The sequence below is a fragment of the Nipponia nippon genome, unplaced genomic scaffold (assembly GCF_047370975.1).
Source record: "Nipponia nippon isolate SJK-2023a ecotype South Korea unplaced genomic scaffold, ASM4737097v1 scaffold_3, whole genome shotgun sequence".
NCBI lineage: Eukaryota > Metazoa > Chordata > Aves > Pelecaniformes > Threskiornithidae > Nipponia > Nipponia nippon.
In genome coordinates this window covers 107,784,637-107,798,769 of record NW_028262347.1, presented here as the reverse complement: position 1 = coordinate 107,798,769, position 14,133 = coordinate 107,784,637, and the positions used below count along the sequence as shown (strand labels likewise).

Here is a 14,133-nt window from a genome sequence, read left to right as displayed (position 1 = left end):
GTGATTGGCTGCTAGTAAAGGAGAGGGAATCAAATTAGTGACTCTACCAAGGGAAAGATGAACAGGTCTGTATTGTTAAACATTTCCTTGGCACACTAAAATACTGAGAAGCCATAGCACACACTGTCTCTTCACAGTCAGAGAAACACAGCGAACAAGTAAGGAACAAGGCCATAGCAGTGGGAGAGGGAGATTGCCACTGCAAGGAAAAAAAAAAAATCACAACTGTGAAATAAAATTGATGAGAAATTGCCACTAGAATGAAGGAGACAATTTAACTTTAGCCACTTGTGTGCAGAGGTTGAAGTGAAAAAATACCTGGTTTTGAGCATATAATTAGCTGACCATTAAACATACTGAGGGAAGATCTTGTGAGCAGCTTGACATACCTCCCTGTGAATAACAGATTTAAGAACTGTGGTTACAGTCTTCAGGGGTATTGCAAATTTAAAAATACCAATCTATCACAGAAGAATTCAAACTATTCAGCTGAAAGCAGCTGTAGACGGGCATATTTTTAAAAAGTATTTTCCTTGTGTTGCCTTGATTATTTTGGTACTATTCTGTGTTTTTTCTTTTGAAGAATAGTTTTAATAGGCATGATTGTATGCATCAGACACAAACATCTCCAGAAACTTCTCAGAGAAAGTGGGACAAACTTCTAAAATATTAGTGACCAAATTCTCTATTCAGTTACTAGTGTCTAACTGTGCAAACTGTGATCAGCTGTTGCTTTCTGTTTTGTTTTTTTTTCTTAAGCACAGTAAAGGTACACTATAAGCTGCTGTGTAGCCAAGCTGATTCTTCATGTGAGAATGACCTAATTGACATTATTTTGGCTTCAAAGGCAAAAATTCTTCATTATGGTATAGAGCCTTGCATTGTGCCACAACAATTTTTTTTCTTTTCTTGATACGTAAATGATTTTTGGTGACGCGGTGAAGAGCGGTTTGCGTTCGAACCATCAGAGATTGCTCACAGGGAGTGATGCAACAGCAGCAAGTATACCAGACGTGCAATCAAGAGGCTTCTGTGCCTCCATTCACCTGTGTATGTGGTTTCACAACAATGATCTGCAGTGGAGTTAGGATCTGAAGGCAACTACAATACTGGTGGTATCCTCAGCCTCTCCTGGTTTTGTCTTATGGCACACTGTAGTTTCCATGCACTTTGGTCTCCTGTACTACATTGCCTTTAGTTTTTTTATAGGGCATTGAAAAAAATGTTTTGTGGTTCGTGGTATGCTCTGTAGGCCGAAATGGAGTAGGCATTATTTCACAGTTGCCTGCAATTGTGGGGAACCACAGAGAATGACCAAAGTAGTCTTTTACAGTCCTATGTTTTATATAAATTTATAGCAATTCTGTATAAGTACTTAGAGGAAGTTACAGTCACACATTTTGGTAACAGCTTAAAGAAGACACATAATTTGAAACAACCCACCTCGGTTCTAAATCAGCTGCTCTCCATGCATCCCAAAGACCTTGCATCTTCAGAATTAATTTTTTGGTCTCTGGCCAGTTATTTCACTTCCACTGCATAGTTTGTTAGACTTTCTCCGAACTCATGGAAATCGCACCTCTGTTGTCATTTCTGTTATTGTACAATCTCTAATACTTTTAAACTACTTTACCTGTATTGCTATCTGATTATATGCTTCTGCCAGTTCAGGTTCCTTTTACTCTGCTCTCTACAGTAGTATCACCTGCTTATTCTGTGGCTTTTCCAGAGAAAATCTACTCAGGAATTAAGGCTATTTCAAGTCTCCCTATTACTGCACAATGGCAAAAAATAAATCAATCAGTGACAATCAGAGCCACATTATCAGAAAAAACTCCAGTGGTGTAACATGCACAGGCCAGCCTGTATATTGCTGTCGTCTGCATGGGCAAGACTATGTCTCCTCCATAGATTTCCAGGATCTGTTGGTCATGGGGCAAACACTTTGCCAACTCTACGTATGTATCCTTCCAGGGGAAAAGTACCTCTCTACCAATATAATCACAGGTTTCAAGTTTTCTAATCAGGTCTCAATGAATTCTATGCTTTTCCACAAGACATCCTAATGGCTATTTGCTATAATTCAGTTACTTTAAAAAAAAAATCCTTGTTTCTGTCAGCATTATATTGCTTCTCCCATCCATACTGCATTTTTTTATATATATATAAAAATATATTTTTTTCATTCTTTTTTTCCTTGAAAATATCAAAGCCAGTTACATCAACATATACAGCTCAGCTAAACAATAATATGTGAAGTGTTCAAATAGTTATACAGAGTGTCATCTTTCAGTCTCTGGGAAATGGAAAACAAACTGTAAGAACCCTCCAATGACTCCTGCTAAAATTGTTACTAACAGATTTTGTTTCTTACAGTTGAAAACTGGCAGGAATGCAAATCAAATTGTATCACACCTGTCAAACAGCTTCACAATTATGCAATCAACTTGCACTGCAAATTAAAAACAAGACTTGCTACTAGATCTTAAGTCAAAACAAATTTAAAACTCCAATAAGCTCAGCAAAAGCAACCCTCAAGAAATCTACTCGTGCCCATTATGATGGCAGAAGCAGCAAACAAAGAGGCTTGAAAGGAAATAGAAAAGTAGCAACCAAATTGCCTCATCTTTTACAAGACAAATTAATGACATTCACAATGTCTTAGGGAGTTAACTGCCCTACTTCAGTCAATTTTCAACAGTAGTTCTGTTTCCAGCTCTCTGAAGAATAAAACCTTCAACTTAATAATGTTAGATGGACTCCATTTCATTTGAACTGCATGGGAAGACTCTCATTCATGGGAACCGTCACTTTGCCAATTAAAACAGTAGGCTTCATTGGAGGAAACCTAGTATAGATACTTGTGAATTTCATTTTTAACTTATAAAATAAATAGAGAATGTTTTTTCTGGATAAATTAAGAGAAAATAGGGGGCAGACCAAGGTACTCCAACCTTAGCTTCACATCCTCGTATGATCTTTTTTTACAGCCATTTAGCATATATATAGAATCAAACTCTGTGCAGCAATGTGTTCATGTGATCCAGTCCATCCAATCATATGACCAGGGTCACAGCTGAACATGGCCTAAGGAGTTAGATAAAAGACATTATCTCTGCCTTTCCCCAGGAATAAGCAAAAACAGAAGTTCTTTACGTATTTTGGATGTTTGTAACGGTTCACATTAACAACTGAGAGTCACTCCAAATAACATCTTACTGAAAGCATTATTTGAAATATTAATAATTTTTATCCAATATACAAATGGAAAAAGATTAAGCAAAACTGATACTTTTAATTGATTCTTCATTTGAGTAATATGGCAGTTTTAGGGAGAGACAAGCTCAGGATTCTAGCCAGGAGCTATTCTCAAGTGAACAATCACTCCTCAGGCCGTGACTTGGCACCATATGCCAGTTCTGCAGTCACATTAGCTTAGGAAGTTGATAGTGCTGGTTTCCCAACTTTAGTCCCATGACCGCAGTAAATCAGAAAGGTTTGCGTAAGTGGTGCCTGTGTCTGACATTATCATCACTGAGTTTTCTATAGAAAAGATGTATAAAACAATTCTCAAGTATGCAAAAAAATGTTTGTTTGTTTGTTTGTTTGTTTTTCAATTCCAAAATCATGGCCATCAGACTCCGCCTGCATGTAAACAGCATACTCTGGGTTGATGTGCATTTAATCGGATTGAGCACAAAATCAACCAAAAGCTGTGAGGCTATGTTTACCACCCCTGCATCTTGAGCTTCCTTTTTGTAATGCTTGGAAGTCTGGGTTCAGCACAGCGTTAATGAGATCACGTGGCTTTTAGCTGAGTAGGCTATGGCAGTTCGGACTCTCTCTTTTTAGGCTCTGTACAGAGCAGGGCTGAGTCCCTCCCAGAATACAAAGAATATACACAATCCTGCTTTTAAAAAGCTGTACTGTCTGCAGAAGTTCATTCTCACATTACTAACTTGTTCAGTCTCATCAACTAGACAGGATCATGAACTGCTTTGCTAGAAAGTTCTGTAGGAAGAAAATGATGGTAAGAAATGTTGGTAATACTTCAGGAGATTGCACGCTTTTGAGTCTAAGAAATAGTTCTTAAGCACACTAGTACAGGCAAAGCCCTTCTAGAGATGCGGTTGTTTGAATAAAACAAAATAATGTCTGTTTTGGTATTTAAATATCTAATGGCACTTACTGAAAAGGTCTGACAAATGCTCAAATTGGATCATTCTGTTGAGATTCTTGCTTTCTAGTTAGAAAAACAGATCTCTCTCTCGTCTTCAAAAAGCTGTCATTTAGCAAGAATCACATGCTTGCTAAATTCACTACATTCTCCTGCAGGGGTATCTATACTTAAATGGCAAGTGAACTATGTTTATATTTCACATTTAGGCCCTGATTCTATAAAAACTACCGTTCATGCTTCACTATGCATGCCCATAGTCCATGCAAGTCTACAGGCCAGCTCATTAAAGTGCGTGACTATTAACTTGCATCAAGCTTAGCATGTAAGTCCATGCAGCAGTATGCATAGATATGTAACAGTCACCTGCTTATATTTTATAAAGGTGTATAAAATCAGCAGAGAGCATGCGTCATTCTTTACTCTTGTTTCATACCTCGCTGCTATTTCTAATCTCTATTGCAAGCATTCCAAATCCTATAGTCACTGTCAAACATTAACAGATTCTAAGAGATGAGATTTTTATCTCAGATTTAATACCTCAGCTTGAGGTTGCCAGCTGCCTTTTTTTTTACAGTATCAACACATTTAAAAAAAAAAAAAAACAAACCAATAAAATGAAACAACAAAGTCAAAACCTTTTCACTTTCAAAATTTTTCACACCTGGTAATGAACTGAGCTGCCTGCTAAATACATTTCAAGAATGTTTTTCTAAAGCAAATTATAAACTATGCTAAAGATATCATACAATATCTGACCTTTCTACATTACTACAACCTGTATACACTTCGCTGAGGTTTTTCAGATGTGACTATTTTCTTCAGCACTGTGGTAAGTTTAGGTTCTAGAGCCTTAAAGCTAGGTTTCACCTATCAATTTACATGGCAAATGTCACTCCACTCCCTAATCTAATATCCTTGGTAGGCTTTTAAGAATAAAAGGCATAATACTCTTAAAATTATTTCCCTTTATCACCAATGCATAGATGGGAACCCGAGTTTTTGACAAGGTATTTGGCTTATGAGAACTTGTTGATACATGTAACACATAGCCTGCTCCTATCATCATCATGCTGTCCATTTAATAATTCACATTTAAATACAAGACCTTAGTTGCCACAGTTCAGTAGGAATAAAATTAAGGAGATTTACATTTTCCTGCTGAGAAATCTGGAATGCTGTCTAGTGTTTTATCCTTGTGTCTTTTAAACTTGTCTGGAACACTGGTGCCATCATAACCCGCCATCAGTCAGGAACTAAAATATGTATTTCAGGGCTACATCTTCCACTAAGCAGCAACTTACCAAAATCACGAGAGAAAACCATTGTTACGATATACGTCAAAAAGAGATACCTTCGAACATAGACTGCCAATTTACCCTTTTATCTGATATATTTTAAATCTATTGTACAAATTTCTTCATTGCATCTGTTGGTCTCCGCATTTACACCAGTGAAGCAATCCCCCCCCCCCTTTCTTTTTTTTTACATATTAGTAAATAGTGTAAAAAATGCAAGAACAGTTGAAAAACCTCAAGGTGAGGTATTGAAACTGCTTCTTAATAATCCTATTTTATGCCAGTGTCCCTCATTCAATAAGGACAAACTAATGAATTTTAGTACAGAGAGACTCAATAATATTCCTGAAAACTACGATTTTCGGCACAATTAATGTGGTACTAAAAATCACATAACAAAGATTGTTATAAAGAAGAGCAATGGAAAGTATGCTATTTTGCTGTAGATAGATTACATACAGTCACTTTTTTGATGAAGGACAAAGTAGCTCCATAGTTCGTCTGGAGTCTAGAACCACCTGTCTAAATCTTTAGAAACATAATTTTTACTTAGTAACAAGGTCAATATTATTAATTTTAGAGCAAATATCCTCACTACCAACATGACCTCTCAATGATGTTATTGTCCAAACTACTGACACTGATGTAAACAGGAGCCAATTTAAATGGTACTTAATGCCCAAAGAATAATAAACTTGTAACCACTTACAAGAATACTGTAAGTAATTTATTTAGCATAGGCAAACGATGATGAAGATCCCTTCTTCTTTCAATAAGTGTCTCTTCTTCAAAGCCATAGAATACGGTAACATTAATCAGACAAGATGCAAATATTGACAATGAAGAGTGAAAGGTAACTGCTACTCTACCACATAATTTTCTCCCTCTGTTTACGATTTTATCATACAAAGTGCTTGAAAAGCCACTAAGATGATTAAGGGATTGGAGCATCTGTCACATGAGAAGAGGCTGAGAGAACTGAGGTTGTTTAGCCTTGCTCAGGGGGGCTCTTATCAATGTGTATCAATACCTGCTGGGGGAAGTAAATAAGACAGAGCAAGAGACTTCTCCATATCGTCCAGTGACAAGAGGCAGTGGACACAAATTGAAACATGGGAAATCCCATTTAAACATAAGGAAAAAAAATCCACTGTGAGGGTGGACAAACGCTGGAATTGTTTGCTTGGTGAGGCTGTGGAGTCTCCATCCTTAGCAATTAGTCTAGTTGACCCTGCTTTGAATAGAGGGGCTGGACTAGACGAACAGGCAAGGAGGTGGACTGAAAACTGGCTGAACTGCCAGTCGCAAAAGGTTATGACCAGCAACACAAAGTCCACCTGGAGGTCAGTTACTATTGGAGTGCCCCAAGGGTTGACAGTAGGGCCAGTACTGCTTAACATCATCATTAATGACCTGGTGATGGGACAGAGTGCATACTCAGCAATTCTTCAGATGATGCAAAACTGAGAGTAGTTAATACACCAGATGGTTGTGCCACCACTCATAGGGACCACAAAAGCCTCGAGAAACGGGCCTACAGGAGTCTTACGAAGTTCAACACAGGGTAATGCACAGCCTTCTACTTGCGTGGAATAGCCTCCACACGAGTACATGCTGGGGAGTGACGGGCGCAAAACCAGGTTTGCAGAAGAGGACCTGGGTGTCCTGGTGGACATGAAATTAAACATGAGCCAGCAGTGCACTCTTGCAGTAAAGAAGGCCAACAGCCACCTGGGCTGCATTATGAAGATTATTACTAGCAGGTCAAGAGAGGTGGTGAGACACATCTGGAATGCTGTGTCCAGTTGTGGATCCCCCAGTAATGGAAACATGGACATATTGGAGCAGGTTTAGTAAAGAGCCACAAAGATGACTGGGGGATTGACATCTATCACATGAGGACAGACTGAGAGAGCTGGGAGCGTTTAGCCTGCAGGAAAGAAGGCTGAGGGGAGATCTTATCATTGTCTCTAAATTCTTGATGGAGGATGGAGGGAGGAGTAAAGAACACTGAGCAAGAGTCTTCTCAGTGGTGCCTAGTGAAAGGACAAGAGGCAACGGACACATATTGAAACACAGGAAATTCCATTTAAACATCAGAAAAAAAAGGTTTTTACTGTGAGCTTGGTTGAACACTGGAATTGTTTGCCCAGAGAGGTTACAGAGTCTCCATCCTTGGAGATTTTTGAAACCCAACCGGATAAGATCCTAAGCAACCTGCTCTAGTTGACCCTGCTTTAAGCAGGAGCAGTGGAATAGATGACCTCCAGAGATCCTTTCTAACCTCAGTGATTCTGGGATTCTGTGAAATACTAACCAGAATTACTCAATAGGTTTGGAATATGCTCACTACATGCAGTTCTAGGCTACCTCTGAACAGAAAGTGTTAGTAACTCCAGTTGAGTCTGAACTGTATCAGAGGTGTATGCCATGGTAAATGCTGGGGTCTTTGTCTCATGGCCATAACATTGGTCCCTTGTGAGTGTGCAGCATGGATACTAGGGATATACCCACGCATGCACTGGCTCTGTCACCTCCTTGTCTTCATTATCCTATGGGATCCACTGTGGTAAGCACCATAATATAAACTAAACAAAAGCTACTGGGTTTTCCTAAAAATCATTACAGATTAGTATCTTGTTACACAGCAGCTCTGTGTCCATTCCCATTTGCTCCATGACATGTCTAAAAACTTTAAATTATGAAGAAGGTACTGTACATGCTATTAAGGAGAGATTTACCATTATAGTAAGCTTCCTGGAACAGCGCATAAAAGCAAAATACACAGTCCTGTTAAGCTGGGTTAACAGCTGCTTCACATGTCCCAACTTCCCTCTTCTTTCTCTTCATTCAAGTTTTTCCCTTTCTCTTGTCCCTTCCACATTTCTCTGCTTCTACAGGTTCCTACGTTTCTTAGAGGCACCAAATTTTAACTCAAAATCTGATGAACAAATTTACCTATTAGCTTCCATAAAAATAACTGTGTTTTCAAAATATTATAGCTTTGGGGTGGAGGTGTTACTCCATGTTATTTATGTAACAGGAGTCTAAATCATTCTTGAAGAGAAAAACGCAACAATCTAAAACTGCAGAATATGTCCTTCCATAGTATAGAACTCTACTCAGTCAACTAAGTTTTATATTCAGTGCACTAGTTGGCTTTTGAACACCTATAGCCCAATTGTCATACAGCAGAATGTAGTTTCAGAAGTAGGTAATTCATGCAGGAAATCGGTTCTCTGTTAGAGGTGGTTCAGGACAAGAATGAGGGTAACTACGTTTAGGGTCTGGGCTATGTATTACCACTATCCAGCCCTAGGAAATCTGTGCAAATCTGTATTGACTCAAGCTTTAATTATGTTTAATTTTTGCTTTTCTTAAAGCACCAAGGAAATCATACTTCTTGGGAATTCTGGGGCAGCTATCAACTAGTATTCCCTAGCAAAACAGCTTTGTTGAGCAAAGCAGCCACAGAGGCATGCCTTCTGGTCTTCTGGGGGTAAAGGAAGAATCAGTGTATTATGGGGCAGGGAAGGCCAAGGGAAGATAGAGGATGGAAAAAGCTTGCTTCTACAGGAGAATAAATCAGAAGAAAATCTAAAGGTTGACTGCAGAATTTAGTAGAGGAGTAAAACAAAAGCTGATCAAAAGAAAACAATTTTTTTGAAAGGGAAAAGCAGATCTACTCTTTAATCTAGCTAACTCCAGTAATTATGGAAGTGAACATGTGTATCATCATGTACATCAACATAACATAGCCACACAAGGGTCCAGGGCAAGCTGGGTCCCATTTACTGAAACACCTGATGCTATTTTTATTGCTGTTTAACAAAGCTGGCTAGATTACGCTTAGTGCTGCAAATACATGCATTCAGCTCATACACCTTCAGCTGCAGTGGAAACATACCCTTTGAGAGTCCATCTGGTCTAAAGAGTCTCCAGTCTAAACTGTGTGAAGAAAAGGATGCATTACTGAGCCTGTTTTACACAAAGAGTAAAATATTTCTAGCTGGTTTCCTAATAAATTTCTGATGTCAGCCACACAGAGAGATATGACTGCCTAGGAATTAAACTTCCGACTCTCAAATTCCAATACAATGTGTTCATCACAACATTGTTCTTCATCTGAATGTACATTTGACATGCATTTAAACCAGACACCTAATCTCTGAGTTGAGACATTTTATTTGGAAAAAAAAATAGCCATATTGAACACTTAACCTACATATTGCCTCATATTGCTATTGATACTAGCTCCTGAAAATAATCAAGATATCTGCAGTTAGTTTTAGAACAGGATTGGTAAGGAATGAAAAGCTAAGTCTCAAATTTTCAGCACATGGAGGGCAGTACAATATTTTGCAAGCTAAAATATTTGAAGATAAAAAGCTGGATTAATCAGAATTTCATACCTTATATAGTATGTGTCTGTGTATTTATAGATATATAATTCTATACACTTGCAAAATGGGAGTGAAACAGAACATTGTGTTTTAATTGTATTTTTGCATTCAGTTTTAAGCAAGAGTAAATGACCACTTAAGATGACAAAGACTCAGACTCATCAACTCATCTTTCTTTTTCGTATTAACAAACATCTCATGAATATGAATATCGCTGTTTATACAGCCTAATCCACACAATACCTCCATGACTTCCTGAAACAAGTTATTTTTATGTCTCTATGATGTAATTAAATGTACTTTTACCTCTGCTGTGATGAAGAGGTTGTTGGTTAATACACATCTAGTACTGACGGAGTGTTTTACAGCTACACGTTCATTATTAAAAAAGGAAATAAAAATGCACAGTTACGCTCATTTCCAAAGCAGAAGCTAATATTAACAATCACTGAAACAGAAATACTGTCTCACTTTACATTTGTAATTAACTGAAAGTATTTTTGGTTGCAAATAAAATAATGTTATTACAGATTCAAGTGCACACATGTATTATACTCTGCAGTGAGGTTTAAAGATAACATCTCCATCGTTGCACTCTTTGCAGCATGATTGGAAGTGTACTTGTAAACCACTCTTATTCCACACATGCGCAAGTACCACAATCTCCCAATAACTAGGAGGGAATATGTCAGATAAAGGATACCACCAGTGTCCACAGTGCACTGATAACTCTGAGAGAACACAGTGTCACTCCTTCTAACTCCTATAAGCATTCCTGTGTGAGAAAATTCCAGCACTACATTATCTAATAAAAAATGTGCTGGAAGCATGTGGATGCTATTAAGAACTGAAGTGGTCCTCTGGTCTACTGCTCTATCACACCTCTTAGTCCTGAAGCCACGAAGATTGCATTATAATCCCATGGATGTTTCATTATCTTTGGTTAGGTTGTCATGACCACTGCACAGGCAGAAACTGCTCATATGAAAATGCCAAATTGCCATTCTTTTTTCTAGTCCCTTCCTCACACCTCCCGAACCCAGGATGGTTAGATATTGTAAGTACCTTCTACTCTGTCTAAAGTACTTCCATACTTTGTAAGCATTCGAGCGAACTCTGTACTTCACAGGAGTCAGTGACTCATTTCACTAATGACATGTGAGCAGAGATGAGGAAAGAATAATGTTTTCACCCAATATTCAAGCATTGTTATGGAAAGAAAACTGCTCACATGAGGAATGTTAGACTGCTTACATCCCTACAGACTTCATGTCAACAAAAATAACAGCAACCTTTTTGCTCTATTCCCAAAACAGCTCTGCTAGTAAACCTGCAAAATTCTCAGTAGATTCCAGCAAAAATTTCAGTTTCACTAGAGACTAATGCCAAATATGATCTTTCAGATCTCTTTTCTCTATAAAAGAAATGCATTATGTTAGACAGGAGTAGGTGGAAACATAAGACATTTAGGCAAAACATATAAAAGACTCCTGCACAAGAAAATAAACACTCTAGTTTGAGAAAGCTGAGCATTATGCAATGCACACAACTGTATCAGTCTGTTTTCTGCAGTAAAAGGTATGAAACAGAACACTTACTGACCTAAGTACAAATTTGTGTCCAAGACAAATTCTTATTTTTCAATTCATTCAAGTCTTAAGCAACTTCAGTGGGACACACTGCTTAAATAGGTACCTTGAATATTTTGGTGTGGATTCCCTTCTCAGTCTGAGTTAGAAATATTCATCATCTCCCCCACCATGAGAACTATAAAATGTGTTCAAAAGCACTAAGGATATCTATAAAAGACTGTCTTCTTCCTTCCTGGCAAATATTTTGTTATTCAGATGCTATCTATAGCTTTTTATAGTTTAAGTCTCAAATGCTTCCTAGATCATCCTGCTAAATAACGGTACTGGGCCTGGCTAGGATAGAGTTAACTTTCTTCATAGCAGCTCATACAGTGCTGTGTTTTAGATTTGTGACCAAAACAATGCTGATAACACACTAATGTTCTATCTATTGCTGAACAGTGTTTGCACAGCATCAAGGCCTTCTCTCTTTCTCACTACCCACCACAATGAAGATTCGGGGGTGTGCAATAGGTTGGGAGAGGACACAACCAGGCAGATGACCTGAACTAACCAAAGAGATACCCCATGCCCTATAATGTCATGCTCAGTCATAAAAAGGGAAAAGAGGGGGGTTTAGGGAGGTTAGCTGTCTTTTGCTTGGGAACTGGCTGGGCATCAGTCTGCCTGTGGGAGGTGGAGAGTGATTGCCTTTGCCTCACTTGTTTTCTTTCTCTCACCTTCCACTTATCCTTCACTTATTAAACAAGCTTTTTTTTTTACCTCGACCCCCAAGTTTTCTTGCTTTTACTCTTCTCTTACTCTTCTCCCATCCCATGGGGGGTCGGGGGGTAAGGGAGCGAGCAGCTTGTGGTGCTTAGCTGCCTACTGGGGTTAACCCACAAAAATAACATAATCGACAAAATTAGTAATGTCCAACCTTTCTCTTGTGTTGTCCGGTGATGTGTGAGTAGGTATTGAGGGTTTATGCACACTTGTGACATGACTAAGCCTGTATTTGCGTTACAACCACATGTATGCTGTCCCATTTCTCCATGGCCAGATACAGATGTGCATTGTATGACATGACTAACACCTCTGAGCGATGGAAAGAATGTGGGAGTCAGCTGGGTGCCAGATGAACTACTTACCCAGGCAGTATCCAGCTCAGTCTGTAGTTTGCCTATAGGTCAATCAGCTGTAGGAGAATAATTTTGTGTAACACTATACATTGATTATGTGTTGTCAACATAAACGCTTTTAACATACTTGCCCCAAAATAAACACAAAAAGTCTACCAAAACATAGCCATCTACTGCGCATGCTTCTCTCCTTGGGGCGAGGATGTGTTAAAAGCATGTGACAGATGTTAGGCACATTGTTTAATACACTGCTGGAAGATGTTTCATTTTTATGGCAATAAACACAGTGTAAGAAGCCATACAGAATAATGACATGATCTCATAACAGATAGATATTTATATCAAGATATTGACTTTTGTTTTAGAATGGGAATATACTAGATACAAATGATAGTATTTTTGGGTGCCATCTCACTGATACTTGTTACTTTTACTGCATTCATAGTAAAGCACCATTTGTGTTACCGAATATTCTTAATGTCCTCTCACTAAGCACGAAAATGCTGTAGTATATCAAAAATAAAAAAAACTCTTAGCAGTAGATTTTCATACAGAAATTTTATGGGTAAAATAGAAATCAAAATGTATGGGCTATAAGTTAGAAGTCATTGCAAGCAATTTTCCCTGTTGACTTCAGGGGGATTTGAACCTCTGGCTTTTGACTCTTAAAATAAACACTGCATCACTGTCACACATATGAAAAATGCTACGAACACTGAAGTGTACTGCAGAACTAGTGTAATCTACTTGTTACAGCAAACTGAGTATCTCCTACAGGGGCTTAAAGATTACTGTGCACCTGAGGCAAAGCTCTTTCTTGCACACCACTGGAATATAGTACAAAGATGACTTAAAGAATGTGGTTATTAACAAGGATGTTTATCAATTACAATAAAATATTTATTTTCTAGCAGTGCTATGAAAAAATCTGCCAAAATGAAGAGAAGAAGCCTGAAAGATAGGAATCCTGACTTCTCAGGATTCCTAAGCATCTGTTAGTTCTACTTACACAACATACACCCTTGTGTTACCTTAGGGAAGCTAGGGCATGCACTTCCACACAGTATTTATTTTCTCTAACCTTATTATTTGCAAAATAAATATGAGAGGTTCACTCAAGTCTGTCTTTCTTCTTTCAGAAAGAACTCTTCTGGAACGCTGATCTTGGACCATTCTGCACCTTAGCTAGTTTGCTTTTATTGGTTGTTAAAACAACACATCTTTTCTACATTTATTTTTAAAGAACATAAAAATATAAATGGAGAAGGGTTTAATACAGAACAAATAGGGAACAGTATTTTTACAGAAAACCAAATGGCCAAGCAGATATCTAACCTACTTTGAGACCAACTTGTTACGCAAATACAATACATAGCTCTCCCTTGTATCCAAGGGCTGTCTTTTCCAGAGCTACAGGGCTAGCTGTGTCTTTACTTCCCATATACTTTTGGAATATTACCCACCACAAAGGAAGATAAAAGGTCATTTAAAATTTAAATAGTCAGGCATTTTACAAGGGACCCTGTCATGCCTTTATAAAGT

The 14,133-nt window shown here is 38.1% G+C and overlaps 1 protein-coding gene across 5 annotated transcripts in view; it reads right to left on the bottom strand.

Moving 5' to 3' along the window:
• The window catches only part of PCGF5 (polycomb group ring finger 5), a 75,155-nt gene that overhangs the window by 43,530 nt on the left and 17,492 nt on the right, over positions 1 to 14,133 (bottom strand). Inside the window, exon 3 of one of the 5 annotated variants that reach the window (XM_087764999.1) lies at positions 9,383 to 9,423. The exons of the other annotated variants lie outside the window; for them this stretch is intronic. The gene's annotated coding sequence lies outside the window, so the exon portion shown is untranslated. The remainder of the gene's footprint in view (positions 1 to 9,382; positions 9,424 to 14,133) is intronic. 5 annotated transcript variants of the gene reach the window in all.